This window comes from Dermochelys coriacea, chromosome 4, assembly GCF_009764565.3.
Source record: "Dermochelys coriacea isolate rDerCor1 chromosome 4, rDerCor1.pri.v4, whole genome shotgun sequence".
In the NCBI taxonomy this organism is placed as follows: domain Eukaryota; kingdom Metazoa; phylum Chordata; order Testudines; family Dermochelyidae; genus Dermochelys; species Dermochelys coriacea.
In genome coordinates this window covers 116,868,668-116,895,415 of record NC_050071.1, presented here as the reverse complement: position 1 = coordinate 116,895,415, position 26,748 = coordinate 116,868,668, and the positions used below count along the sequence as shown (strand labels likewise).

Here is a 26,748-nt window from a genome sequence, read left to right as displayed (position 1 = left end):
TTTGGGGGCCAAATCAAAACTAATTTTTTTTCTCACCAAAACAAAACAACCAATCACAAAATATTTGGGGTTGAACAAAATGTTTTATTTGACCTAAAACCACTTTTTGTTTGTTTGGTTCATTTCAGGTGTTTTTCACCCATTCAAAAAAACCCCCAAAACTTTAATGAAATTTTTAAACAAAATATCATTTCAAAATAAAAAGTGGAAATGGTTTAACAGAATGGTTAAAATGAACCATTTGGAAATGAAAAGTCTAAACATGCAATTTCAAAATGGCTGAAGCAAACCATTTCAAATTAAAAAAAAAATCTTTTAGTCCAAAACTATTTGCCAAACTGGACCTGAATTTGCTAATAGTTTCAGCCCCAGAATATGCATTTTTTGTGAATTTACCGTTCACTGAAACAATTTTGCCCAGCTCTAGAACCCCATTAACACTACATCTGCAATCATTTTGCCAGCCAGTCCACATATTTAAATACTCTGGGTTTTACATTGATACCACTAGTTGTGCAGTGGTGTAGCTCCATTGACTACAAACAAGTTATTCCTGATTAGCACTGTCATTAAGTGAAATCAGAATTAGGCCCTATGATCTTCTAGGAAGGAAGGATTGTCTTATGGTTAAGGACTCAGCAGAACTCAGGAGGCCCATGTTGAATTCCAGCTCTGCCATGGACTTCCATGTGGCTTTGGGCAAATCCCTTAACTTCTCTGTGACTCAGTTTCCCATCTTTTGCTTGTATGTTGTTGTATTCCCCCACCCCTTGCCTCTATTGTCCGATCATAATGCAAACTTTTCAGTGACTGTCTTTAATTAAGTATTTGTACATTGCCTATGGATACTGAAATCAAAAAATTGGTTAGGCCTTTCAGCCACTACTCACAAATCTACTACAGATTAGCCCCGGCTGAAGAGAAAAGTGATAGACATGTACCAGTACATACTAAAATGTTTGTTCCACTTTTGCATCTGATGTTATGATTGAGCCTTTCACTGCTTCAATTTGGTTCCCTGCTCTTTCAACCATTCCAAATGATCAACTCTTATATGCAATTAAAATCCTAGCTGTGAGTGCACTCAAGATAGACTGATGCCTATCTGCTTTTCCACATAATGCTTCATTAATTCTTTCAGCATGAACAGCTTGTCTGGTGATTTCAGCTCATCTTGAGCATAGTTTGTTTCAGAAGGATGTCTCATCCCTGGGGATCCAATCCAGTAAAGCACTTAAGCATGTGTTCAAGTCCCTTCCTATTCAGCAAAGCACTGAGCAAATGCTTAAATCCCATTGACTTTTATGGAACTTAAGCTCATGCTTAAAGTTGTGTGTGATTAAGTGCTTTGCTGCATATGGTTGCTTTTCTGGACGGGGCTTAGCTGATCTGAAAAAAATTAGACACTTTGCTTTTAAAACAATCTGGTTTTGTCTATTTTTGCTCTGCTTTTCAGCTTGATTCGGGGAAATAAACATTGTTCCACTCCAGAATCTTACAAGAATCTGCTGTGGGTTGCTCACAAGAATCCACTTGTAAACAAAATGAGTTTACAAAATTTTAAAAAATGAGCCCTCTGACAAAGATAAAAAGAACAAAAATATTGGTACTGGTCATTTTCATTTAATTCAAAAGATTCTTCCAGCCAAAAACTTTTAACTCACAGCCAATAGAGCCGACAGAAATAGGGAAGCAGCTCTGCTTGCTAGTAATTTCTGTATATTTCCTTCTTTCTGGTTTATAATGTAACATTTTGTGATTATATTTTGCCAGTTATCAAACATCATGTCACACACACAACCCTTAACTGAGGAAAACTGGCATCCGCTTGACCAGCTCCACAAGTAGGAGAAAGTATAAATAAAGCATAAATGATTAATTTAGCCTTCTCTCCCTGCCTACCGTTAACAGCTCCAGGACCCACAGCACACTGTGCTCCTCTGATGTACCAGTGCGGTAGAGCCTTCAAGACTGTGGCTAACCCCTTTCCAAGTACAAACACCTGTAAAAACAAAATTAGCACTGCCAATATGTCTAAGCAGAAATGCTTTCCAGTAGGTTATAGATATAATATTCACCCCATTCAGGGGAATCCAAACAAAACAGACATGTCTTATTGGGGCAAGAGGATATTAAGAATAATAGACAGATTATATGATAGTTTCTTGAAGGCAAAGAAAGAGACATTAGTCATAGTTTTGCTATAAAATGAGACTTAATCAAAGAGGAATGGGTTAGAGGTCATGTGTTCTATTTGTGCTATTATTATTTTTAAATCACTGAGACTTCCATGAGTGGCAAAAGAAATTATCCTGAACAGTGCAAAACAATCCAGACCTCACTGGAGCACTTCAAGATGAGCCAAGAGAATCCATCACACGAGCCCTGCTGGCTTCATGCTAACCTTCATTTTATGCCTTTTTAACAAGAGATGATTGGGATCTTGGCTACCTCAGTTAGAAAAGATTTTGTTTAATCAAATCATCAGGCAGGCATGGCTGGTTATGAACAGCACCCTTAACACACTGTAACTTTTCACAGAAACAGCGTTGTTCTAATCTGCTGCTTTTCTCCTTTTCCTTCCCATTTCAACAGAAACACACAACTCTAGTAGATGTGTCTGATTGCTCCCCTTTGGTTATACATATTATTACCAAGCCTGCTATATAATTAATAAGCTTTAGGGAGGGAGGGGGCTCAACCCACCCTCCAATATTGCAGGTACACAATTAATTGTAATAAACTGTAGAATTATATGCAAAGATGGCAACCGCAATTGCATCCATTTATATAGTGACTGCAGCCATAAACTGCATATACATAATTGTCTGAATGATGGTTGCACCAAATGAGGGTTAGATGTCTGAATGGGTACAGTCTGAATGCAATCAGCAATGTCTCCAATTTTGTGCCTATGTTTCTTTGTGTGTCCACCCAGATTATTGGATGGGTTACTTGAATTACATTTTTCCAAATTTAATTTTCTTAAATTACATTTGTACTTATCCCAAGAAAAAAAGATTGCCTATTTCCCAAAGAGTTTTATGTATCTGACATACATTGCCTTGATTGTTAAATCTAATTTATTTTTAAAAAAGATATATCTTATCAAAGAACCAGAGAAATTAGAAATGGAAAAGACCTTTAAATTCATCTGCCTCCTCTCCCTACCAGTGTAGGATTTCCCCATTGTACATTTTGTAGTTCTTCTTTAAAATTAATATCCCCAAGTGATGCAACTTCTATACCTCCTGCTGTTGAATAGATCAGAATGCCAGGAAGCGTTTATTGATATACAGCCTAAATTTTCTCCATCCAATTACTCCAAATGACACCCCATTGCACCATTCTAAATACTCCTTCCTTGGCATTTTCAACTTTCAAACTAGTCATGGAGAATAAATTCACTTGGTGGTAATTAACACTAACATTTTTCTTTACTTTTTTGAAAATCAGCAGCACATTCACTTCTCTCCATCCCGCTGGCATTTCCCTGTGTTCTATACAATTATACAAAAAAAATTGCCAGTGATTCATTTAGCTATTTCCATTAGCACTCTTAGAGGCACATTATTGGAACATAAAGATTTACACAGTATTCATTCAAACTTTCCAAGTAGCCTATTACTTACTTTTGTATCTAAAGCTATTTTCACATGCTCTTTGTTACTTCCCAATTGTTCAAGCTTTTATTGTAATTTTTCCTCTTAAAGACAATTTTCAAATCATTAACATACTTCCCTGGCTCATCTCTTTACAAGTCTACTTTCTCTGTAGTACCTGTTTCTGGTTCTGATCTATTTGTAGACTTGTTAATGCTGGCTTTAATCCATTGGATTAGCAATAACTCTTTCAGGAGGAAGGAGGTGGGTAGGGGTGGAGACGGGGAGTGGTTATTTATTATTTGTATTGTAGTAGTGCCTACAGGCCCCAGCTGAGATCAGAGCCCCATTGTGCTAGACACTGTACAAACACAGCGAAAGATAATCCCTGCCCTGAAGATTTTACATTCTAAATAGATAAAACAAAGAATGGAAGGGGAAATAGAAGTGAAGTGACTTGCCTTAAGGTCACACCGCAGATCAGCTGCAGAGCCTGGTTTAGAATCCAGGCCCCCTAACTCCAAGACTAGTGCCTGATCCCATGGACTAATAATGCCTGCTAATGGATGTTTGTTAATATTTCCCAAAGGGATGTTGCAGTTGGGATTTTTTCTGCCCTTTTATCTTTCCAAGCAATCCACAACTGACAAGGGCCTTGTTTGGTTGTCTCTCACTTTCAGTTATATATATATATATATATATATATATATATATATATTCTCCTGGAAGGCAAATTAATATACTAGGCTCACCGCTGAAAGAGTCACCATTTACAAACAGTTATCACATGACAGGATTTTCAAAAGGAAGTTAGGAGCACAAACCCTTTTGGTTTCAATTGTGTGTATACTACCAAAGTTCCATGGAGCTTTTCTCCCTATAAATAATTCTTCAGCCAAACAGCTCTCCCTTCTTTAATTGTGTTTGACTAATAAAATCAGATCAATTTGCACAATTACAAAGTCCTCATTTCAGGTCAGCCTTAATCCCTATATAACCCTAATTGGTTAATTTACATGATGATAGGGTACAAGATATAGATGGGATGTAGGCCTCACTCCATCTTGTGCCTTTTGACATCCCCCACTTTTCCTGCTACCCTCATCTTTAGGGTTGCCAACTATCTAATCGCACAAACCCAAAAACCCCTGCCCTGCCCCTGCCCCTCTCTTCTGTGAGGCCCCTCCCCTCTCCCTCCATCCCCCGTCCCTCCATTGCTCGCTGTCCCCCACCCTCACTCACTTTCATTGGGCTGGGGCAGGGGATTGGGGTGATGGAGTGGGTGTGGGCTCTGGGCTAGGGCTGAGGGGTTCAGAGTATGGGACAGGGCTCCAGGCTGAGCCTGGGGCAGGGGGTTGGGATGCAGGAGGGGGTGTGGGGTGCAAGCTTTGGGAGGGAGTTTGGGTGCAGAAGGGGTCTCTGGACTGGGGCAAGGCGTTGGAGTGCAGGAGGGGGTGTGGGTTCTGGGAGGGAGTTAGGGTGCAGGAGGGGGCTCAGGGCTGGGGCAGGGATGTGGGAGGGAGTGACGGGTGTGGGCTGCTGGCCGGGCAGCCCTTTTCTTGGGTGGCTCCCGGTTGGTGGCATCGGGGCTAAGGCAGGCTTCCTACCTGCTCTGGCCCCACTCCGCTCCCGTAAGCGGCCGGCACATCCCTGTGGCCCCTAGGAGGCCAGGGATCTCTGCGCACTGCCTGCGCCTCAAGTGCTGACTCTGCAGCTCCCATTGGCCAGGAACTGTGGCCAACGGGAGCTGCGGAGGTGGAGCCTGCCTTAGCCCAGCTGCACCACTGACCAAGAGCCACCTGAGGTAAGCGGAGCCCCTGAGCTCTGTGCAGTGTCTGCCCCCTCTGCATGCCACTCCCAGAAGCAGCCAGCACACCCCAGAAGCCCCTGGGGGGGTGCAGGGGGCTCCGTACGCTGCTCCTGCCTGCAGGCACCACAACCGCAGCTCCCACTGGCTGCAGTTCACGGCCAATGGGAGCTGCAGAATTGGGGCAGGGGCAGCATGTGGAGACCCCTGGTCCCCGCCACCCTGCTCTAGGCCACTTCTAGGAGTAGCACAAGGCCAGGGCAGGCAGGAAGCCTGCCTTAGCCCTGCTGCACCGCTGGACTTTTAGTGCCTAAAATCTCCCGTTATGGCTTCAGTAGCCTCTGGAAGATAGAGCCCGATTCCAGGAGACTTCTGGTGAAACCAGAAGAGTTGGCAACCCTATATCTTTTTCATCCACAGCATGCCAACTTGCTTACAGTGGCTGCCATTATAAAGTCAGCTTTTACTAACATTTACAAAACAGTGATATCTGAGCCATTGCAATTAGGGAAGTGACTGCACCCCACTCCGCTTACACATTCTTGTAACATTTCATCTTCCTCATGATACCAGCTTCATTTGCCCATTTTTGTCAGTTTCTCAAATAAATATGCCTTTACCTTCTTCCACACTGCCCCTAGGGCTGCCAACCCTCCAGGATTGTCCTGGAGTCTCCAAAAATTAAACATTAATCTTTAATTAAAGACTATGTCATGTGATGAAACTTCCAGGAATACATCCAACCAAAATTGGCAACCCTAACTGCCCCTTACATATAAGACGCCCTCCTTGAACTGATCCATCAGGCCACTCCTCACTCCTCTACATCTCGGCTCAAGACCCACCTCTGCTGCTGCACTTACATGAAATCAAACAGTTAATGATGGCTAAAGAGGTAGATGGTGATAGTTGACATTGAACCCATTTATAATTATAAACAGAAAGCAAATCTCTATATCTATATATGAATTTTAAATATTTGATAGTATCCTCTCCCCGCCTCTCTACCCACAATCTTTATATGTCACTTACAAGCTTTTTGGAGCAGGGACCTTCTTTTTATATGTGTTTAGGGGCCTTAGCCTGGCTGGGGTCTCTGGGAACAATAAATAATAACAATACCTTACATATTCCCCTGTGGTAACTGACAGCAAAATTATTGTCATGGTAACCACTGTACATGGGCTTACGCTGACCTCCAATGGGTAACCCACACTACTTTTTATGTCACCTGTGAATTTGTCCCAGTCTGCATGCAAATTATCTTCATTTGTGCACATTGAAACAAGTCAAGATGCATTGTCAACATCTATAGCTCCATTAAACTTAGACTTCATCCAGTAGATTAATGAAACCACTCTATCCACTCAGCAGTTAGTGCATAGAAATTTGCTGACATTAGTGCCTATCACGCTGACCAATACAGCTTTATTGGTCCCTTGTAACCCTCTGCTTAGCTGTATCAATCTGTTGTCTCTTGCCTTATACTTAGATTGTAAGTTTCTCAGGGCAGGAACTGTCTTTTTGTTCTGTGTTTGTACAGGCCCTGGTACAAAGGTGTACTGATCCATGGCTGGGCTCCTAGGAGCTATAGTAATGCAAATAATAAGTAAGACAAAGAAGAAGATAAAATGTATGACTGTTCTGAAAAATGCCATAGAGTTGTTGCAGAAACAAAGTAATTTCTGAACAGATTTTGTTGTGTTTCATTTACTTGTCAATGGTTTGCAAATTTCTGACTCACTCAAAGTGTGTATTCATTTGCATGAGACAAGGTGGGTGAGGTAATATCTTTTATTGGACCAACTTCTATTGGTGATAGAAACAAGCTTCTGAGCTACAAAGAGCTTGTCTCGCTCACCAACAGAAGTTGGTCCAATAAAAAATTTTACCTCACCCTCCTTGTCTCTCTAATATCCTAGGACTGACATGGCTACAACAACCCTGCATACATTCATTATCATGACATTTTACAGCTATTTTAAAAATTGTGCACGTTTTTACAAAAGATTAGATTTTATTGGTGGAAACTGTGAAACTGAGAAAGGTTATTAGTAGAACCCTACCAAATTCATGGTCCATTTTGGTCATAGGACTGTAAAAGTAATAAATTTCATGATTTCAGCTACTTAAATCTGAAATTTCACCGTGTTATAATTGTAGGGGTCCTGACCCAAAAAGGAGTTGTGAGCAGGGGGTGCAAGGTTATTGTAGCGGGGGGGGGGGGGGTTTGCGGTACTGCTACCCTTACTTCTGCACTGCAGCTGGAAAGCAGTGGCTGTTGGCTGGGAGCCTACCTCTGAAGGCAGCACCACCACCAGCGCAGAAGTAAATATGGTGCAGAAGTCAAGATGCCATGGTACGGTATTGCCAATCTTACTCCTGTGCTGCCTACAGAGTGGGGCCCTAAGTCGGCAGCTGCCACTCTCCAGCTGGCCAGCTCTGAAGGCAGCAGAGTGGAAGTAAAGGGTGGCATGGTGTCGTATTGCCAACAGCCGCCCCTCTCTGGCCACCCAGCTCTGAAGGCAGCACAGAAGTAAGGGTGGTAATACCGCAACACCCCTAAAATAAACTTGTGACCCCCCCTGCAACTCCCTTTTGGGTCAATTTGAGAAACACTGGTCTCTCCCATGAAATCTGTAAAGTATAGGGTAAAAGCACACAAAAGACCAGATTTCACAGTCCATGACATGTTTTTCATGGACATGAATTTGGTAGGGCCCTAGTTATTAGTGACTTATGTTGATTTGTTAGATGAAGACAGAGTACGTTTTGCATTTGCATTACATTTACCCGTGCTAGTTCTGATCAAACTAGGGCACTAACAATAGAACTGTAACTATGGTGATGTAAGCAAAGGCAGGGGCAAGCCACCCTCAGTATGTGCCTAGGATCTTTGATGAGATTCTACCCAGGGTGGTTAGCTCTTCCTGCAGCTTCTGCCGTATCTATACTTCTGTTTTTTAGCTTGTGCTTAATTTGGCATCTAGTTGATGTCAGAGTAGGAACGCCATTATCAAACAAGTTTTATCACACTTTGATTTATGGTTGTTGTGTAATTTGTATAATGATGTATCCATGCTTTATATTTTACTCATCTTTTACCCCAACTAACAAACGGAAAGGAGAAGGAGGCTGGAGGATTCTTGCCATCTCTAGGCCACAGCACACAGGCAATCACAAAGTGATAGTAACCATGTTTCCAGTGAAAAGAGCATTTTGAAATAGCTAGAGGTTTCCTTTGGTTTGTCACCAGCTACCATATGTGAAGATGTAACACACCTCTGAGTGCATTTATCTGTATACTGTTGGGATCAGATAAAGTGTTTCCTGTCAGAGTTTGGTATCAACAGCACTCTGAGGGGTCTCAGTGACCCTTATAACCTGTGTTAAAGTGGACAAGCAGCCAGATGGCTACATATTTCTACATTCTTTTGCTTTGTTTTTCCCGTGTTAGATATATACTGTATATATCTTTTCTCTTGCAAATCTAAAAAGTGGAACAGAGTCACAGAAAAATGCCTTATAATAGAATTTACTGTAGGGTGACAAACAGTTGTACCACATAAAGAAGAGAGGCCTTTCAAAAAGTAAATTAGTTATAATTAGGTTGCATAGGGAAAAAAAAGCAGAAAGGCTAAATTTCTCCTTGGTTGTGATCAGGGTTTAAATTCTTAAAGAGTATCTCTCAGACCCTGCACACCTCTCATCCCCCCCCCCCCAAGCTATAAAAACTTCAGGGGACTTGAACATATTTACCAGTGCTCTATTCCGGACAGCTCCGGCTGAACTGAAGCCCCGGTTGTGACTGTTACAAACATACATCACAGGAAGGATCGAAGATATTACATTTACAGCCATATAAAGAGATACTCAATTTGCTGAAATGCCCATTATGTGTAGGTAGTGCCTTACTACAGACAATAATTATTATAATTCCATTGTCTTTTAAATTAACAGTATTCCACATCAATGCTTTCTAGCAGTTCCCTTGCTATACTGAACGGAACAGGGCTTTTAATGTGAAGACAAACTATAAACTGCATTTAGTGATATAAAAAGGATGTAGAAAGTGGAATAAAAGGAAATAAGTGGTAGAAAACAAAACAAGGATTCCCAGCACTACAGGCAATGACTGAAGCATAAATCTGAGAATTAACAGACCATAGAAAGTGTCTATGGGCCAAATCCTCATTTTACTGACTTCAGTGTTACCAAGATTAGGCCCTATAAAAACATGGTCAATTTTCCTAAATTTACATTGAACCAGTCAGAAGTGTCAGTGCTTTTCAAGATGATGATCACTTCCTAATTTCAGGTTCATCACTGTGCTTCTCAAAGTACGTGAAAGCATGCACAGTGTTAAGTGGAGCAAGTTCATTGACTGCATTAAAGAAGACAGATTTATGGGGTTTTATATTTGAGTAAGAGGAACAGACACAAATTACGGTTTAGAGGTCTCAGTCTAGCCAATGGTCTATGAAGCAAGTGTATAGCAGCGTTTCACATAAGGTGGCTTTTAATTATGATAGCTAAGAGAAAATATATAAAATGTCAACTAAATCAGTAAACCATAGAATCAAGTGGTTATCTACTCCATCCCCCTGACAGTGCACTATTGCTCTCTACAACATATAATGTAAATGTGGGCTTGGGCTAAAACCCTGCATCTGAGCATCTGGTGAAGTCTGGATCCTGTTTGGTGACCTTTGCAAATAATCCCAACCACTAGACTCTTTTGGACTAAAACCTCAGTGTGAAGACCCCTAACAGATTCAGAACCAAACTTTAAGGCTTGGACCCCTCTCTTTGGAATTAATTTTGAAAGATTTTGTCTTGTCTAATTTTCAATTTCTTATACAGTGTGGCTTCCATTTCTTCCCCTGGAAGACTCTTCTACAGCATAATACAGTAGTGTCTGACAACATCAGTCCAATAGCAAAATACATTATTTTAAATACCAAGGGGCTATCATCAGAAGAGGAGCAGTCTAAACATGCTTGATTTCTAGTTACACACATACAAAAGCCTGAAAAATATTTTCAACACTGTCTGATCAAAACCCCCCAGTCTTTTATATTCCAAAGTCTCATCTCACCCAAACCATTTTCACTCAACCACTCCACTCACCTGTACCACACACACACACATCCTATTCATCCAAGGAGCATCCACCAGTTACCTACTTCCTTCACCAAGGCACTCACACTTGCGTGTGCACGCGCACGCACACACACACACTCCACTGCTCGTTCCATTCATCCAGTTCCTCCACACACAACTCAGACCTCCTTCTCTGGGTCACATCCAATACACAACACCACTTTCTTCTCCCTTTTGCACAGTCACCGACACACTGCTTCAGACAGCTGTCAATCCATCTAACAGTTTTCACATGCAAAACAACTTCTCAAATGGGAGTGTAAGCTGGGTCTGAATGAGCTCTCTCCTGACCTTTAATGATGAACTGGAGGGAAAAGACCTCAGGAGCAGACTGTATTTGCATAGACACACCTTCTCTGACTAGGGGATCAGACAGACCTGTGTTGCCAAAGTGATCAGTTTTGGCTGTTTCGGGTTAAAATTCACTTTCATATTGAGTGCACGGGTAATGAAATGTTGTTATCCTTATTGTATGAGGCAGGGGCAGCAGGATTGTACTTGCATGCCCGACTGAGGGGACCAACCTAACTTCAGCCTCATTCGCTAAGTAGGAGGTAGTGATGTCAAGGTGTTAGTACTTGATGGTATGGGTCTGTTTAAAGGGTCCTAGAAGACATTTGACCCTTCAATGTTTAAATTCAGAGCTGACTAGACTAATTATAGAGTCCTGGTTCTTTTTCAGTGCACAAGAGCCTGTGGGCCCTCTAGAGTAGCCTCTGCACAGCCAGTCACCCTGCTCCTGTGCAGTGAATCTACTGTGTTCTGGCCTTCTGCAGCTACCACTGGGGGGATAGGATTGCACACTCAGGGACAGATTCAATGAATAATATTTCAGGTGGGTGCACTGTCCAGGGTTTTGCAAATATCCTCAACCAAGTTAAAAATTGGTATTTCATAGATATTAAGGTCAGAAGGGACCATTATGATCATCTAGTCTGACCTGCTGCACAATGCAGGCCATAAAATCTCACCCACCCACTTCTGCGATAAACCTCTCACCTATGTCTGAGCTATTGAAGTCCTCAAATCATGGTTTAAAGACGTCAAGGAGCAGAGAATCCTCCAGCAAGTGACCTGTGCACCATGCTATAGAGGAAGGTAAAAAAACCTCCAGGGCCTCTTCCAATCTGTCCTGGAGGAAAATTCCTTCCCAACCCCAAATATGGTGATTGACCCCAAATATGGCAACCTGTGGGACCATGAATGCACTTCAGCCACAGAAGTCTAACAGAAGATTTTATTAAAATTGAATTTGACCCTAAGGCACCATTGTAAAGTATGATGGTATGATTTATTAACGTTGGTGGGCATTGCTTTTAGATGACCACTAGAGGGAAATATTGGTCCATTAACAATGCAATTTCTGAGAGGTTTTACTGCATTTTTAAATCCGATATTAGAGGAAATGTCTGAATTCTGTGCTGTGCCCTTCTGTCATTTGTTCTATAAGGGAAAACATCAGATGAAAATAAATAAATAAATAAATAAATAAATAAGTATTCATGCTCCTAAAATTGAGGGACACATTTAGGTTAGTGTGTTATGAAAGTAATACTAATATCATGATGCCTCTCAAATGCGTATGTCCATGTATGCTCTGTGATTAAAGATTAAAACCCTCTTGTTTGTTTCCTGAAGGGTTACAGAAGTCACTTTGGTCAAGCCACTTCTGCTTCTGCTGAGCAGAAGAATTGGACCTAATGAAAAGTTTTATTCTTTTTTTAAGGTACAAATGCCATAATCCCTAATCAAGCAAGGCTCCCATTGCTTTAATGGGAGTCTTGCTCCATTAACGACTGCAGACTTTGGCCCTAAGTCATTAAGTAACTCAATGAATCACACCACAATAATAAATGATATTGTGATGTCCCTGTATGTACATTCATTTAGCATTTTGGAGTGCATGGCTTCATGATATGATGTGTCTGCATTTTAAAATAAACATGCTGCTATTTTATTCTGTTGCATGTGTACTGCAAACAGCTCCTGTTTATGAGCATCCAAAGTATTTTGACGGATTGGCTAAATTCTAATTAAAGTATGGAGGGCATGATACTGATGACAAAACAGGACATTTGGAAATAAAAAATGCACCATACCGCATTAATATTAATAAATTTAAGGTGACATTTCTTTAAAAAACAGACGATGGCACATTAAATTGCTGTATCTCTATGCAACTACTCTGTAGGAAGTACTATACTGGAGAAAAATCTGTGCTTCAACAGTTTGTGCCCCTTCAGAAGTTTCTTGAACATGTCACTTGAGAGCAAGTGCTTTTGGCTGCCAATATGAAAAATTCTCTAGTCATAGTATTTCATAATGAGGCGGGGGGAAGCTTTTAATAGGACAATATAAAGATCCTAAAATAACGTCTCCACTGGATAATATTGTAGAATTGCTGTAGTCAGGGTATAAAACAAAAGGAAATGCAAGAAAAATGTGGACATGTAGAAAAGTTCTTTTTATAAATTTTAATTATACATGTATAGTTTTCCACAAATTAATTCAGTTATTCTTTTTAATATCCATAGGTGTATGGGAACGTGTGTGTGTCACCTCTCCCCATGTGTGTATGGGGGGTAGGGGTGTGTCTGTCACCCCTCCTAGTGTGAACCCTAAAGCCTTATAGATAAGAATCCAACTACTCAGTATTTCTTTTTAACAGGAGTTCAGTCAACTTGATGTTAATTTGAATGTTTGTACTGCATAGTTCTGATTGATTGCTGTTGAACTTGCTTGAATACAAGTAATTTTACCAGGTGTCCAGTATTCAGCCATCCTGCCACAAGCTGTTACCGTATCCATCCTGAACCATTCCAGTGTCTGCCTGATTCTGCGGTAATGTTCTCTAGAATCATACATATGCCAGTCTACTTGCAAGGCACAGAGAAAGGCTGCAGCTTTCACAAATTATAAAAGCCAGAATTTTGTCTTTTGCAACATCGTGGGCCAAATTCATCCCAGGCATAATTCAAATTAATTCCAACCCTTATAGTTACCAGTTTCCAACCAGTACTGAGTAAGAGTTGGTGAAGGAGTATTTTTAAGCAACAGAAGTATTAATTATTGTCACCAAAAAAAGAAATGAAGAGGTCTCATTAAAATGCCCCCTCTCCCCTGATCATAGTTTATGATTACTGCAAGCTGACAAGAAATGTGCATGACATTTCCATCTCTCCTCATCCTGAAAAATATTTCTGCTATTGTTTGTGATAAATATTTCATTTTTAAGGATACAGAGAACTAGCCAACCTTCCAGGGGAGACTGAATGAAAAGTTAATTGTTAGCTCTAGTATTCACCCCATTAATCAGAGACACTTTCTGGGTCGTGCCTACTCTCAGACTCTGCATAAGCACTACACTACTTCTATCAGGCTGCCAGTTCCTGTGGACAGTTAGATCACACTAGTCCATTTAAAAGATGCAAAAAATCTCTTTTGTAGCCTATTTGAAAAGTGTCAGTACCTTTGTTTTCATAGGCTTATTGTTCATCTTGCAGATAGCTTCTGGAGAAAATCTTAACTGAAATAGATGGCTTCATCACAGTGTGAGGTTTGGGTCTTAGATCCTGAAAGTTTGTATCTTAAATGCTCTTTGGCACTCCTATACCCTGGAGACATTCTTGTACTGCTGTGATGGACACTATATAAACGTTGAAACAGATAGATTAATTAGCAGTAAAAAGACTATTTCTCCATCTGTTATATCATTTACAGGACCATGAGCTTAGCAACTTCGCTTTGGTCCATGACAAAATTATTGCTAACAAATACTATTTACTAACTATTGTTATTACTTATACTGCAGTAGTGTCAAGCAGCCCCAATCATGGACAATGACCCCATTGTGCTAGGTGCTGTACAAACACAGAAACAAGCGACAGTTCCTGACCCAAAGAATTTACTATATATTTATTGTTCCAAGCATTCTAGAAACATAAATTAATTCACTAATTATTATTCACCATAGCCCTGTGAGGTAGGTAAGCACTGTCACAGTTTCTGAACTGTCAGAAAGATCTGGATTCCAGGAAGGACTTATTTCTTTCTTGGAAGAGAAACCAGTTGATATAAGCACAGCATATAATATCCGTTTCTAATTCATTTATTATAGGCACACTCTTGAACAGCAATATTTGATCACAAAAACAAAGTTCACCTTACAATTCATCGTGGTAGCAGAACACAGCAAGAACTATAAAAAGCAATGGCGTTCAAACATAGCCAGATTATTTCTCCCTTCAACTGCTCCAGAATAATTAGTGCACCTCACTTATAACACATCAAAATATTTATGTGAAGGCTACAATTCAAAATTACCTCTTTATAGTAAGGTGATCCAGCTGTCAATCAAAATTACTTATGGGTTCCACTCAGTTATGTCTGTGCCTGCATAAGCAGAAGTGTTCATTCCCTTGATATATTTTAATTATTATTTCAAGCTAAAATAAATAAATGGGGAAATATGGGATGGATTATATTATATTCTGGATTGTGCATCAACAAAACTGTTAAGCAAGTTCTAATTGCAGAACCTTTATTTTTAGTGATTCATGAGCCAAAGTGAGCCCACAATGACTTTCAGATTTCTGTATGAATTTGCAAGTGGTTAAAATAAAAAGTATCTTTTAACTTGTACAAAAAGTAGATTTCATCTGGAGATTACAAGAGAAAATAAATGTGGACACCACAATACCAATTTTGCAAAGCTAATTCTTAGAGCAGAGCTATAATTTAAGCAATAAATGAAGGATTTAGAGGGGGGAATGGCTTCAAAAGTTCCTAAGTAATTTAAGAGTAAAAGTCTCACTGACTTTTAAGGAGACCCCCCCCGTTCCTAAATCACTTAGGTACTTTTTAAACTCTCACCCTTAGGCTTTCAATTCTGCATTACAAAAACTTAGAATTATTTTCCAAATACTTCATTGCATTTCTAAAAATAATTTTGAACGTATGCAGAAGGAGTTGTGTTCTCCTAGATCTCCAGTAGCACATCTGAGCTCCTTGACGATCCAGCCCTAATGTAGAGTCACGTGAAAGTTCAGTGTTGAGACATCTACCACTAATTTATTGTTTCTCTTGCTAATTGATATTTACTGTTAACCTAAACGATAGAACTGAAAATGATCATGTTAATAACGTATACATTTAATGAAATCTGTAATGTTTCTGTTGTATCAGCATATTCTTCTCAGGGATTTATAGCCATTGGGAATATAAGCACAGCCCTAACATTGTCCATCTGTCCCTGTACAGTAGCACAGGCAAAATGCCAAATAATGCTTTTGGAGCAGAGTTATTCTTCCAAAAATATTTCTGGAGACCTATTTTAACTACAAACACCCAAAACCAGAACTGGTCTTGAACCTCCAGGGGATGATGTAACTGCTGACACATTTCACACAGTGTCTGAGCACCTTCATCACAATCCATGCCAGCAATTTTTTAAACTGTCTTACTGTGGACAGACGCAAACTGTGCAAATAGGGAATTTGCCCGTAGGTTGAGTGGCCTCTCCAATTTGTGATTCCAGTAGAGAACAGGACTGTGGTTTCTGTTCGTTATGAGGATTGCCAGAATGCTTGTAGGGATTAGAAACAGGAAATCCAATGATCCACATAAATGATTTTAAAATGGTGATATGTTGAACCTCAGAGAACTTAAGGCCTAACATAATGTGTAATTTGACACCGAACATTGGTCCTTTTGGTGCAACTCATGTCATTACATTACTATGTTCTACTTTGGACTGACCCAGTCTTGAGAGAAGTTAAGTTGCATGACACTATAAAGTAAAATTGCCACGTCCCATTTTTTAAAGGATGCATCCCATTTTGGCTAGCGCTGCCTAGCCAAGATATTAAAAGACGCCCCAAAATAACTTTCAGAACTCATGCAATGTCACCATCAACATGTTGTGCTGACTTGTTGCAATGCCATAACATTTCTTCGTGCCATCATGATATTTTGCAGTGTTCTGATGTTGCAACACAAGAGGAAGACACTGCATTGCAAAGTGATGATAATGTATCATGGTTTAATGACGCTGTATTGCAAAGTGACAGCACTCCAATTTGATCTCACTATCTGCAAACTTCCCTGGGAGAACAGTTAATGATCACAATCCTAAAAAGTATAGACTGAGCCACTGTTGGCATATATGTTGGATAACAATAATATATGTATCTTTTGTGTCGCTAAGTCACCATTGTACCTGGTAAATAGTCATATTACTGGATATAATAAAATCTGGTATATGCTTCTTCTTAATTATACTAATACAAAGTCTCAATTCTGTTCTTGGAGGATGATTTCATAGAATCATTGGACTTGAAGGGACCTCAAGAGGTCTTCTAGTCCAGTCCCTGCACTCATGGTAGGACTAAGTATTATCTAAACCATCCCTGACAGGTGTTTGTCTAACCTGCTCTTAAAAATCTCCAGTGACAGAGATTCCACAACCTCCCTAGGCAATTTATTCCAGTGCTTAACCACTCTGACAGTTAGGAAGTTTTTCCTAATGTTCAACCTAAACCTCCCTTATTGCATTTTAAGCCCACTGCTTTTTGTTCTATCTTCCGAGGTTAACGAGAACAATTTTTCTCCCTCCTCCTTGTAACAACCTTTAATTTGAATACATATGCAAGGGTAATTCACATAGCTCTTTCTGAGATTAGAATTGGGTGTATAGTGTTACTCCTGTGTTTTCAATTCCTTTTCATATCATTATTATAATGATAGATTTTACGGCCAGATGGGACTATTATGATCTGTCTGACCATACTTATATTGTGGTAGCAGCTAGGAGCCCAATCAGGCATCAAGACTGTATTGTGCTAAGCACCATATCAACACATAACAAAGAGATGCTTCCTGGCCTAAAGAGCACACAATTTAAATATAAAATGAGAGACAGCAGATTGATACAAAGCGGACGGGGGAACACCAGATAACAATGAGAAGATACTGGACAACAAAGGATCTGTGGCTATTGCATTGGTTTTGCACTTTGGTTTTTTAATTACAATTTTGTAAAGATTAGAGAGGTGTTTCTGTATGGTGCCTATATTGTGGGTTATAAATGCAGATTAACCAAAAAAAAAGCCACTCAATAAAAACTTTAAGCAATTTACTGAGCTGTGCTGTTTAATTGCAAATCTTTTACTTTGTAAAATTCCAAAAATCTGTCATCCAAGGTGTACCTCTGAGCTGCTTCCTTCTAAGCAGACTTTGAACACTTATCACTTGGATGGCATTTAGCCATCAGAGTAAAATTTCCTGACTACAATAAGTGAAGATTTTAGGAGGTGATATAAAAAAGAATGAGATAGAGGACAGCGAAAAATTGCCCATTTGCAAAGCTAAGGAGAAGAGTGATCCAAATTCTTAAGAAATTGGAAGAAGGTCCTAAATATCGGGGATGAAATCTTGATCCCACTGAGGTCATTGGGAATTTCGCCATTGACTTCACTGGGGCAGGATTTCACCCCTGAACTCCAGCCATGCTACTACCTGGTCACAGGATAATTCATTTGTCTAACAGTTCTTTGTCTTCTATTCTCTTGTATGTCATTTTGCCATGCCTGGCATGAGACATACTGTATCATAACTGATGATACAATCAAAGCAGTTGCTAAGCAGAGCGCTAGAGCTGGCAAGTTCACAAAGACTGGCTCTAAGGCCTAGGAAATTAAATGGACATTCTGTATGTTGACTACCACCTCAGTCTCAATCTGCAGTGGAATGCATCATAAAAGCCACAGAAGGAAAGGAATATTTTGGACTATTTGTCTTGGAGCATTTTAAAATGAGACCTCTATTGTAACTGACGTTATCATGACGTTACCTAAAGAGAGGTCATATAAACAAAACAATAGCTAAAGAAGTTAAAATCATTAAAGGGACACTGCCCAGTAAGTATACCTCTCTCCAGACTACTTCAAATTGCTACAGAGCAATAACCTTTATCTCAGACATTCAAAAACAAAGTCAGCTCTAGAAGGGCTTTCTAAAGTTGCAGGAGCAGGATCCATCCTGAATTTTAAATTTAATTATAGTGAAGAGTCTGAAGCAGCACCATCTCTACCAGCACAAAGTACTATGAACCATTGGTCACATCTACTCATGCTTGTAGTCTTTAGGTATATATTGCCCCAGTTCATCAAGTTACCCAAGCAGGTGTCTGTCTTTAGGGTAGTTCTATTGTAGTTAATGGGGCTACTCACATGCTTAAAGTTAGGCACGTGTTCAATACCTTGCTGAATCAGGACCTCAATAAGGCAAAGGGCATGACATAGTAATTGAGTGTGTTACAGATGCAGTGTAGCAACAACATCAACAAAGGGGCACAGTATGCTTTTACTGGAACTGAATCAGAAGGATGCACCAGTCCAGGAGTAACTACCAAATGAATTGCCTGGGGTATTGATGCTTCAGATACTCTGATAAAGTCACAGGGGCCTTCAGCCTTCATTAATGCAGCCACTGTCCTATGACAGTTATTTTTTGTACGTACCTTTGCTTTCTCATAAACAGGTTGCGGCTACCCATTTTGCTCAGGCAACTTCATATTTTGCCTGTGGAATTGCTGTACACAATCACACCCAAACACACCCAATGTGAATAGGCATTATTTCTGAAAAATGTGATTAGTGATACAGCATATAAACCAAAACACTGCACAATAACAGAAGTGTTCAGTAAATATCGGTTGAGGCTAATTCTGTTGTAAACCTATTTCATTTTCAGGAACTTTTTCACATACGGGTCTTTGTAACTTTACATCTACAAGGTCTGATGTACCATACTGTACACATGTTTATTTATGTAGCCAAAGTGTGCAGAGGTGGGATAAAGTGTTGTCAGTTTCACTGAATGTTTCAAATTGTAACCCTCTTAAAAAGCACATTCCTACCTGCACCTTAGCCCCTCGGTGAGTAGTTTCCTGGAGGTCCTCTCTATTGTTGTAGTGTTAGTGTCATCACTCCATTAGTATCCTGGCTGGGTCTGGGCATCTAATTCAGAAAGTGCACCTGAACAAGCATAAAAAGAATGATAATTCCTACCTGTGCTTTGGGTGTTTTTGTAAAACAAACAAACTATTCATACCACCATGAAAAATAACTTCTGCTGTACCTGTCAAAGGAACAGCAGGTCTTTTCTGGTGAATGAACAGGCGGCAGCTGAGCCTTTTCAGCCACTGAAAAAGAAAACAATCCATAAATGCAAGTATACAAGACATTTCGTTAGCTGACGGCCAGATTCTGCCTCCCTTAGTAGGGTTGAGTAGTACCTGACTCATTGAGTGGCCCTATTACTTTCAATGGGACTACTCATTGAGGGCTCAATTATGAGCCTAGCTTTCTACCCACACCAAGCAGTAAGGAAAGATAAGGAACCCCTTCCTGCCCACATTGCCAGACCCTGAACAAAGGGAGTTGAGGTATGAGCAGCATTGTCTCCATCCTTCCAACATGCTGATCAGCACAGCTGAACTGGCACGGAGGGAGAAGTAAGTTATGCTAGCAAAGGGCTGGTGCAGTTTACCTCCCCTTGGAGAAGCAGGCTCAGATTGCGTCTCTCAGAGTTGTGAACTGGTTCTCGTCCTGCTCCTAGGACAGCTACACACTGCCCCTTACTCATGCTGGATTGGAAGGTGCCAATGCTCAGAATGTCTAAGAGTAGAAAAACATGGCCCTCTATCAATAATACATTTATGGTCTGTGTTATACACGAAGTCAGACTAGATGGTCACAAAGGTCCCTTCTGGCCTTGGAATCTAGGAACATTGCAGAATTAAAGTTAACAGTGTACTAAACTGTAAGAGTTTCCCCATTAGCTATCACTCTATCATGTCTCTATTAAGTTGTTATTTCTTTTTATTGTGACATGTTTCTTAAGAAAAAATAAAATCTCTCATCTGCCAGTTAGTTTGGTAGGGTCTGCAGCATCATTTCTTAGGCATTCTAATAGCTCATTTAAACACTGGGTTTTACCTGAGGACTTAGATAGCATGCTGATTTCCACACAGTAGAAAACCAAAACAAAATGCCTGAATTATAATAGAAGACTGAAGATATTACAGCACCTTTTCAAATGGTGCAAATATTTACCTCAATTATTCTATTTACAATTCCAAAAATATTTCTTCTTTTGAATTCTCAGTACAAGACACCACTCCAAACCATTTTTAAGGGAGTTTTGACATAAATGAAACTTTATGCTGGCATGGCAAGTGAAGTACTTGATTAATAAAGAGTTTCACTGTTTTCAAACACATATTCCATGCAGGCTCATTTGAAGAAAACCACAAGTGGAGAATGCTTTACTGCTTCCAGTCACAAGGGGGTTGTGTATTTCAATCCTGCTTACACAGTTAGCTTACTTTGGAGCTCTGGTAGGAAAGAAACATGACCAGCAGAAATAATGCTACATTCAGTGACCCTACCCTTAGAATCAATTGGCCTGATGGGAGAACTTTTTCTCTCTCTTTTGCTACTGTTTTCTTAGTTTTTAACCTTTTAATACTTAATAATTCTTGAAACACCATCTTTAGAGAGAAGTTTAATGTCTGAGGACTTCACATACTGATTGATATGGCATTCAGAGGCTCTGAATGGGAAACTGAAGGCTTATATTGACAGATGGCATTCAGAGTAAGTTTACATGTTAATAGTCATCTTTACATATATTTGGAAATTTGCTAATATTTTTGTGGGTATTTCTGGATGTTCAGTGTACCTCAAATCATCTTTGGCTACAAGGGAACAGAACATGAACAGGGGTCGTAGATGGAGGAAGTGGACAACTAGGAGTAATGAGGTCAAAGAAGAACTTTAGAGGAATATCCTGAATATCAAGAAAAAATCCCTAATGGTGAAAACTATTAGGGTTGTGAAATAGCCACCTACAGGGCTTGTTTCTTTGGTCACAGCCCTATCTCTGGGGTGCTTTAAAATTGGATTGAACAAAGCACTAGAAAACTTTATGTGGTTGGAGTAAAAAGCAAAATCAAGATCACTACTTTATTCTTCCTCCATCCCAAAAGCCCTTACTGGCAGGCCATGAAGAAACAAAGCTGCTCCTTTCCCAGTTATGAGTGATGCCTACTGGTTGGCTGGCACCTAAGAGAGTTGCATTGGCCAATAGTCATGAACCCTTTGCAAGGCTGGCACCATCTATATTACACATTTAAAATGGTACTTTGGGGTCTGATTTTTTTTAAACAAACAGCTTCTAACTTTTCATACACAGTGAAGCATGCAGAACTATTTGTAAAAAAAAAAGGTACACACAAATACAGTTTGTTATTGAAGTTAGGCATTTAGCTGTTTCTCCAATCTGAATGTACAAATCCTGTTTGCATATATAGATGCTATTGCAAAATTTCAGACACACTTAGAGTCTGTTTCTGAAAAGTTGGCCCTATTTGACCTTATTCTAATCATGTGTATATATAGCACAGATGGGTAGTGGTACGGTCATGGCTAATCCCTTCATGGACTGTGTTTCATTCCGCCATTCATGTATTGTGTGGTCAACCTCTAACCCAGATTTCAAGAGCATGGAGACTGCCTGTTGTATTGTCACTGCATTAAATAAAGTCAGTAGGATTAAACCAGATTATTTATTACTGAAACAAAATCCACACAAATGCAATGGCTTCCTTTTCTCTCTTTCCTTCCTCCCCCTTTCCCTGACTAACTCCATTTAATGTCCTTAAGTATGTTCTGCATTTACTCCTTCCTCCACAGACATCTCCTTTCTTCAGAAATGAATCATTAACATGGAACTCCTCTAAAGGCAGCTGATGTAATGCATGTCTTGGTAGCCTTCAGGATCAATCTGGAACGATACTGCTCCAGACTGAGCTAGTTCTGTAAAGGAAAATGGGACTAAGGGACTTTTTCCTTTGAGTGGGGATACGGTAGTTTCACTGTTGCAAGTTCTGTTGCTCCCTGAATGAACATGGCTGGCTGGCTGGCTGGCTGGCAGTAGGTTGACTTTTTGGTATTTTAATTTTGAAAGAAGTTGACCTATTTTAGTCTTACCCGATTGGTTCATTCTCTAGACACTGACTATAGGTTTACAGTATTTAACTTAGCTGTAAAAGTTTTTTCTTTCAAGCTCCCCTTCTAACATATTCTACATTAGAATGATTTAGGGGGATATATTATATAGCAGCATCATTAAAGGGCACCAAAAACTTCCAAAGAATATAATGTCCAGCCAATTAGAGAGCAAAGGAATATTGATGGGTTTCAAATATAGTGCTTCTCTAATGATACCTTTTGAATTTAGTAACAAATATGTTTTTCCCATTTTAGACTCCTGTTAGTACTATGGTGTCCACACAGCAAAGAAAGAGTAAGATGGATTCCATTCCTCATTATTCATCATGAACAGGATTTATTTCTAAATTTTAATGAATTTTATCTGCTAAACTGCATTGAATGGGGCTTCACAGGTGTCACTAAGGTCCCAGTTTGGCCTGCAAAATTGTAATTGCTCCTGATGATGTGCAAGAAAGAAACTCTTTGATCTCAAGCTGAGTTTAAAAGGATAGTCATTAGGTAAAAAGAAAAGGAGTACTTGTGGCACCTTAGAGACTAACAAATTTATTTGAGCATAAGCTTTCGTGAGCTACAGCTCACTTCATCGGATGCATTCATCGGATGTAGCTCACGAAAGCTTTTGCTCAAATAAATTTGTTAGTCTCTAAGGTGCCACAAGTACTCCTTTTCTTTTTGCGAATACATACTAACATGGCTGCTACTCTGAAACCTGTCATTAGGTAAATTGATACAAAAATCAACAAACAAACATGAAACCCTATCATGCTGTTTATACAGAATCACTTTTCAGACTTCAGTCACACTTTAAATGTGAATTTTGGAAGATTTGAAGAGTTTAAATAATATGTATGAAGTAATATGTATTCATATTTTAGGGACAGTTCTTTCTTGGAGGATTTCCCATGAAAATAGGTTTCCATTCCAATATTTGACATCATGGAGATTCCCCTCTTCTAAATAGTGATGCTGCCAAGAGAAAAGAAGAACATAGCAATTTTTTAATGCCAAAATATAACAGCCATATTCCTACTTTGAAGACTGGGAAGCTAGGGGTTCAAACTAGACGTTGACTTTCCTATTCAACAGAGGACTGGGATATTTTGCATGAGAAGCAGTTTGCATAACTTTGTAGGCCTTTAATATGGTAAGGATTCATATCTACCCAAGTCCATCTAGTTGTGAACATATACACAAGGCTCGTGTTAGATGGATTCATGACCACTGAACAGATTTTGCATTCTTTCACTGGAACCAGTAATGAAACTTGGTGTACGTTTTGATACAATAAGACAGTTCTGTTCTCAAGGAAACAAAATTTCCCTCTGTAAAACCAGGCTATAATTACAGTGTGCTCTAAAACATAAGATAACTAGACAATTCACACTAATTGGGGGAGAGATGTGGAAGTGTGTAGGCCTCTGCTAGACATACACAAGGCCTTGTGTTTGAGTCAACAATACAACTCTAGACTCAGGGAAACAGATCACCTCTTGTAAAAACTGAAATGTTGCAAGAGCCAAAATGGAAATTAATGAGGCATTTCCCAGCAACTGGGAGAATTACAAGATGTAAAAATGTACTAGGCCACTGCTTGCCACAGAGTTAGTGATACCAAAATTAGGAGAAATTTCCTCTAGGTTCAAAGGGCTCAATTCAGTCCAGCATCAATCTGAGAAATCAACTGAAACTCATTTCTGTGGAGCTAAGGATCAAGCCTCCTGTTCAGATGGAATAGGGTCACCCTGTCCAGCGTTGTGATGGAGCAATCCACCACTGAAGAGGAGAGTGCTCAAGTGAAGAGATTTAACCTCACTGAAACCATATACTATAAACTATAAAACCACAACAGAAAAGATAAAGGAGAACCAACTACACTGGAGAAACAACAGAGTGGGTTTCTTTCCCTTTATTATAAAAAGCCCTAAATGTGCATGCTAGTGAGTATCATTTTGGGACAAGTTTCAGAGTAGAAGCCATGTTAGTCTGTATTCGCAAAAAGAAAAGGAGTACTTGTGGCACCTTAGAGACTAACAAATTTATTTGAGCATAAGCTTTCGTGAGCTACAGCTCACTTCATCGGATGCATGTGCCACAAGTACTCCTTTTCTTTTTGGGACAAGTGAGGGTGTGTTGCGTTTCATATCATGACACAGTACCACCACCTGGTGCTGGGAATGCAGCATTGCAGTTTCTCCCTTGAAATGAACAGAGAAACTGCAAAATTATAGTTTCTTGTTTTGGTTTAATTTTTGTTTGCTATCTGATTTCCAGGAGGGTTGGTGTTGGTGACCCCTTCCTTCTGTGGCAAGAGGAAGTTTTAAGATGGCAAATTGTTTGTAATGTTTAAGAGAAAACAAACTATTGGAGAATTTGTGGCGGGGGAGAGAAGTATTGAAGGTTGAAGAGAGCTAAATGGCTACATATGAAAGGGAGGTGAAGCCAAGAGGTCTATAAAGTTGGATCCATTACTTATGAGTATCAATACAATTTAGTCATGGTAAAATTAGGCAAAATTCATGGAACAGTCATGCTAAAAATGTACAAAATTAAGGTCTAGAAATAGCAACGAAATGTGTAACAATTTAACAATAAAATATTACAGTGTAACACGGAGGCATTGACACTGCCACACAGGCTGAGAGGACCACTGAGGTGAGTCAGGGAGTGAAGGTAGCACTTCCTCCCCGAGCCCCACTGCTCAGGGCTGAAGCCTAGTTCATGCCCTGCTGCCTGGGGTAGAGGCCCAAAATCACAGACATCTCTTAAAATCATGGAATTTCTGTCCTCTGTGACAGAATCATAGCCTTACTTATGAGTCAATGTAGGAGTCAGTTCTGAGCTCAGCTCAGGATTTACTAAAAGAAGAATTCCCTTACAGTGTAAAGCTGTCTCTGTAGAAGTGGGGGCTATATGTATAACTTATCTGATGTTTATTAGACTAATTATTTATTTTTATCATCTCTAAAAATGAAATACTATATTTATACATGAAATGGACTTCTGACTGCTTTATACCCTTCTTCCCAAAGGTGGGGGGAAGTATGCATAAAACACATATGGAAGTGGGTGAACACAAACAAAACTTAAAGAACCACCGCTGACTCTGAGATTAAGAATGAACTCAGAAAAGACTGAATGTGAGAACTGAGGGGGGATTGATTCTGGGTCAATCAGGACAATTTCTGAAGATCTATTTCATAGCCATGTAATCATTGCTACAATGATCTATTTATCTTTGTCTTTTGCTCTGTAAGAGCCGATCACTGCCTCAGACTGTAGCACTACCACATGCAGATCCTCTTGAGTTACTGGAGAGAGCCGAAGCTTCTGGCACTATTCTCCTGCTACATGATCCAATAAGTCCAAAAGATTCCAACAGACCTTACTTGTATCCTGCCATATGATAATTGTGCCACTGAATCCTTTCAGCCATCACCTTGCCCTCTTCTTGAAGCCAGAATGTATTAAAAAGGAGGGCAAATGTGATTGCATGAAAGCGCTTGTCTTCACTACTTAGGTAAGTCAATCTAAGTTATGATACTCCAGTTATGTGAATAATGTAGCTGGAGTCGACGTAGTTTCGGTTCACTTACCCCGATGTCTTCACTGTGCTGCATCGACAGGAGACGCTCTCTAGTGGACTTACTCCAGCTCCCCAAGAAGAGTAAATTAACGGGGTCGACCGCAGAGTGCTCTGCCATTGATTTAGCGGGTCTTCACTAGACTTGCTAAATTGACACCTCCTGCATCGATAACAGCAGCATCGATCTCCCCAGTAGTGAAGAGAAGCCCAAAGAAAAAGCTCAGTTCTGACTCTGTGGAAGCATATACCTACCAGTCAAGCAGCAGCATGGCAATTGTTAGTGGGATCAAGAAAAAAGTTAAAGGGTCTATCATGGGATCTGTCTGCTCTTAAAAGATGGGAATTCCCTTCAGCCAATTAAGTGTCCCTGAATGTTTTTGCATTTCCCCATTTTTTTCTCTCCAATTCACCACTTTTAATTGGTCTCTGTAAAAGGAAGATGAGCTTGTATTCAGATTTTTTGAATAATTGCAGCTATCCATATGGAGAAATAACTTATCAATGACACAGAATATT

General features: G+C 39.8%; 1 long non-coding RNA gene across 2 annotated transcripts in view; it reads right to left on the bottom strand.

Moving 5' to 3' along the window:
- LOC122459691 overlaps positions 1 to 26,415 on the bottom strand; it is a 36,450-nt gene extending 10,035 nt beyond the window's left edge. The window contains exons 1-4 of one of the 2 annotated variants that reach the window (XR_006280536.1): positions 26,243 to 26,415; positions 19,711 to 19,774; positions 19,490 to 19,607; positions 1,903 to 2,002 (exon numbers count right to left, since the gene is read on the bottom strand). This is a non-coding gene — a long non-coding RNA (uncharacterized LOC122459691). Of the gene's footprint in view, positions 1 to 1,902; positions 2,003 to 13,351; positions 14,219 to 19,489; positions 19,608 to 19,710; positions 19,775 to 26,242 lie in introns of those variants that run through there. The other variant, XR_006280535.1, reaches the window with a different exon arrangement.
- Between the last annotated feature and the right edge of the window lie 333 nt (positions 26,416 to 26,748).